This window comes from Triticum urartu, unplaced genomic scaffold, assembly GCF_056163025.1.
Source record: "Triticum urartu cultivar PI428250 unplaced genomic scaffold, HENAU_Tu73 scaffold2, whole genome shotgun sequence".
Lineage (NCBI taxonomy): Eukaryota > Viridiplantae > Streptophyta > Magnoliopsida > Poales > Poaceae > Triticum > Triticum urartu.
The window spans coordinates 317,934-322,757 of record NW_028260368.1 but is presented as its reverse complement, the minus strand read 5'-3'; the positions used below and the strand labels follow the sequence as shown (position 1 = coordinate 322,757).

Below are 4,824 nucleotides of genomic sequence, written 5' to 3'. Positions count from 1 at the left end.
CGAGCGCGGAACTTTACGAGATGAAATAGGGAAAGACAGAAGATAGAATAGAACTTAAAAGGATAATTGAAGTGACTCGTCTTCGAATCTACTTTGGTTGGAGTTCGAAAAAGGAATAAAAATAAAGTAAATTCAAGGAAGAGCTTTCTTTTTTTTTTTTTTTTAACAGCCCCTTGGCAGGTCGTGGAATGCTTTTGTTCTCCTCTTATTCCATATGGAATACAATCAGTTAAAATAAGAAGGAATAGGGGAATATTCGATCGTTCACTCCAAAAAGAGGGTCCTATTGAAAAAGAAATTATCCAAAATAGAAAGAAGTTTTTTTTTTCAAATTCAATTGTTTATTTATCTCTTATTCAAAAATTTCCCTGAAAATTGAATTTCTTTTTTTCATTCAATGGGGTTAGATGATCTAGTTCTTAATATTATTACTTTACTCAATTGACAAATTCCACAACAAATCTCTTGATTCGGAATTAGGGACTCATGTATCATCTGATGAATCCACTTTCTTTTACACTTCTGTATCTTACTCTATCTTGTTTTTTAGTATTATCTAAAATAACTGATGAATTATGAATTTTCCATAACTTAGGTAAATGCTTTACCAACATATGTAGTGTAGTAAAAAAAAATAAATGGAATTTAACTCTTTCATGCTTACTTTAACTAGTTATTTTGGTTTTCTACTGGCTGCTTTAACTATAACCCCAGCTCTATTTATTGGCTTGAACAAGATACGCCTTATTTGAATTGACTGAATAATTATAATTCAGAAAAGAAAAATCTTTCTTTGGGATTCCTGGCATTCTACGACTCTTTTCCAGACTAATTAGGAATTCTTTTCTTGGTCATTGAGATTCGTGGATAATTTAGAGTACTATTTAGGGATAGATCGTACCTCTTTTTTTATCCCCTCGAACAAATCGAAATGATTGAAGTTTTTCTATTTGGAATCGTCTTAGGCCTAATTCCTATTACTTTAGCGGGATTATTCGTGACTGCGTATTTGCAATACAGGCGTGGGGATCAGTTGGATCTTTGATTGAGTCATTTTTTTTTTTTGATTGACCTCCTCCAGACCAGAGAGGAGGTCAAATTGAAATTGGAGTTACAATTCAATTTTGTTAAGTTATTTTACTCTGCTTCGACATAAAATAGATGGAATCACGCTCTGTAGGATTTGAACCTACGACATCGGGTTTTGGAGACCCGCGTTCTACCGAACTGAACTAAGAGCGCTTTCATTCATTCAAAAAGAAAATCTTTTTCTATTCCTAATGTATCTCACGTACGTATAGTCTCCACAAATTCAAGTTATACCCACTTTACTTTAATTGATCTCGTCGCTACTGCCTATAAAGAAGAAAGAAGTAATAGGTAGGGATGACAGGATTTGAACCTGTGACATTTTGTACCCAAAACAAACGCGCTACCAAGCTGCGCTACATCCCTTTTCCAAATTAAATTGTTGTACAATGCCATTGTACACAATTCCTGTCTTCTTTTCCACATCATAATTTTCTTCTTCTTTCTTTCTCTATCTATATATAGAACCCTCGTGTCATTTCTTCTTTTTGGTCTCATATAATTAAGGAATTATATACATATAAAATCCAATATAATTTCGCCTATAAAAGAAGGATTACTTTTCCTTGGTAATATATAGGAAGAAGGGGTCATCTTTTTCTTTTTTAGGGATAGGAAAATTTCGTCGATATGGTTCATTTTATATATAGCATAACAATCTTGGGCAAGAGTTTATGATCATATATGTATTCCAACAAGGAAGGAGGATTTTCAATGCGGGATATAAAAACATATCTCTCTGTAGCACCCGTGCTAAGTACTCTATGGTTTGGTGCTTTAGCAGGTTTATTGATAGAAATTAATCGTTTATTCCCAGATGCTTTGTCATTCCCTTTTTTTTAATTCTAGTTATTGCTATGGGAGGGATAGATTTCTTCGTGATATGACAAAATTTGATCCTTTTCAATCTTTTTTTAGTATCGGAAGGAAAAAGAAAGAAAAGATGGATTGGGTTGAACCTCAGAGTCATTAAAAATTTGGTAAACCCCATTTTTGAAAATAGAAATTCAATTTAAAGGGGTACCCAAGCTAAATAAGGCCTCAGAAATCAGAGCATAGAAAAGGCGGGGCTGGCTAATTAAATGAAAGGATTTCGAACCAAAATCTTTGCTAATTCGACAAGGATTGTATTCTTTAATTATTTCTCTATTTTTTATTACTTAATTAAAGAATAAAAAAAAATTATTCTAATGAATTTTATTCTTCTTCTTCGGATTCAAAATAGAAGAATAAAAGAATAAGTAGAAGAATTAAGTTAAGTCAATCCAAAAAGAAAAGGAGGTTCATGGCCAAGGGAAAAGATGTTAGAATCAGAGTTATTTTGGAATGCATCAGTTGTGTTCGAAAAGGTGCCAATGAGGAATCGACGGGGATTTCTAGATATAGTACTCAAAAGAATCGCCACAATACACCCGGACAATTAGAATTCAAAAAATTTTGTCGTTATTGTCGCAAGCATACGACTCATCACGAAATAAAGAAATAGGAACATCGTGTGTTTGATCTTTCCAAACAACAGAAAGAGTAAGAACTTCATATTTAATATATAAAGAAAACATAGTATAGAATACAAAATACAAATCAACTCATCTGATTTCCGGTAGATATTATTTCATATGTATAGAGGGTATTCATATACTATAATATGAATCAAATAAGATATGGATCAAAGAAAAACTACTTCTTCTGGATCCTAAATTAATAAAATAAAGAAGTGAATTTTCAAATTTTCAAATTTTAAATAAGGAATAAATCATGTATACATCTAAACAACCTTTTCTTAAATCTAAGCAACCCTTTAGTAAATCCAAGCAAACTTTTAATAAATCCAAGCAACCCTTTCGTAAATCCAAGCAAACTTTTCGTAAATTCAAGCAACCTTTTCGTAAATCTAAACAACCTTTTCGTAGGCGTCCCCGGATTGGCCCGGGAGATCGAATTGATTATAGAAACATGAGTTTAATTAATAGATTTATTAGTGAACAAGGAAAAATATTATCGAGACGAATAAATAGATTAACCTTGAAACAACAACGATTAATTACTCTTGCTATAAAACAGGCTCGTATTTTATCTTTCTTACCGTTTCGTAACTATGAGAACGAAAAGCAATTTCAAGCCCAGTCAATTTCAATAATTACAGGTTCTAGACCCAGAAAAAATAGACATATTCCTCAATTAACGCAAAAGTACAATTCCAATCGAAACTTAAGAAACAACAACCAAAATTTAAGAAACAACAACCGGAACTTAAGTTCCGATTGTTGATGTTTTATTCGAATTCGAAAGGGCCAGACCTATATATATTATAAAGAAAGTAATCCAGCTCGTTGATTCCTACCACTTAATCTTAATTTATTGTATCTTCCCGGAGTTCCCTCTCCGGGAATTCATCTTTTATTATTCCAGTATATTACTTTATTTATACCTTTAATTGATGATCTTTATTTTATTGGAAATCGTGTAAAGATTATTTGGATTTGATACAGCTACTTGTGCAAGCATTTTACGATTAAGAATCAATTTCTTCTTGTACAGGTTGTGTATTAATTTACTATAACTATCGAATACTTTATATACCCGCGTTGCTGCGTTTATCCGAGTGATCCACAAACGACGAAAATCCCTCTTTTGCCTACCTCTATCTCGATGAGAGGAAACAAAAGCTCTTTTTACCTGTTGGGTAATCATTCGATTAAGTCTTAAATGAGCCCCTCTAAAGTTTGAGGCAAATGAACGCATTTTTGTTCGTCGTCTCCGGGCTATATATCCTCGCGGAACTCTGGTCATTGAATCAAATTAACCTTAATGAATAACTAATGATTTCTCTTCTTTTAGCCACCCTTTTTCTCATTAATAACAAAACTAATTATTCCGATATATAAAATATTAATTCCAATGGCTTTTGCTATAGTAACCTTCCCAACCACGATTTTTTATTCCACTCCGTTCAGTTATTTCTATACGAAATAACAAATTCATTCTAATAATACTAAAAAAAATAGTGGGTTCCATCGTTTCTATGGTTCCCTTTTAAACGGTGAGGCCCTCTCTATACACCGGAGCCCTTTCTTTCATCAAAAGGTATTGCGAACTTGTATAGTCCACATTCTTTGGCTCTACCTATCCATTATAGAGTAAATAGCTCTTTTCACAATAAGAGTTATCCATACAGTGACGGTATTTAATTATGAAAGTTGGCTAAGTAGCTGACCCTGTTAGTCCGTTCTTTTAAGATAAAGGAGCATAAGCCTTTTTCTTTTTATTACTATTTCCTCCGCTTAATGGATAACCATTTGCTACCAATGGGAGAATTGCTTCTTATTTCCAATTTAGATAATTGGATTTGCACCAAAGGAAACCATAAATTCCATATACCATAGAAATCTAGGATAGAGAAGCTATATCCTATTCATTGGTACTAATCATGGATACTTCAATTTTTTTTATATTTGTTTGAAGTCATGATCTGAACGAGTCGCACATACACCCTAGCACATGTTCCTCGACGCTGAGGGCATCCTTTAAGCGCGGCCGTTTTTCGAGCATTTCGTATTGGCTGTCTTGCGTTTCTAATAAGTTGTTTAACCGTCGGCATGTTGTATGTATATAGAAAAAAATGGATTGGTTTAGATCCATCTTAACCTGATGATTGCTCATCATGAAGTCTTTCTATTTTCTATTAAATCGAGGAAAACACGAATTTAGCTGTGAAATAACTTTACAAGAAATCCG

The 4,824-nt window shown here is 32.9% G+C and overlaps 1 non-coding gene across 1 annotated transcript; it reads right to left on the bottom strand.

Moving 5' to 3' along the window:
- Nucleotides 1-1,381: 1,381 nt before the first annotated feature.
- Nucleotides 1,382-1,455, bottom strand: TRNAP-UGG (transfer RNA proline (anticodon UGG)). Its single transcript has one exon. It is a non-coding gene; the product is annotated as a tRNA-Pro (tRNA).
- Nucleotides 1,456-4,824: the final 3,369 nt, after the last annotated feature.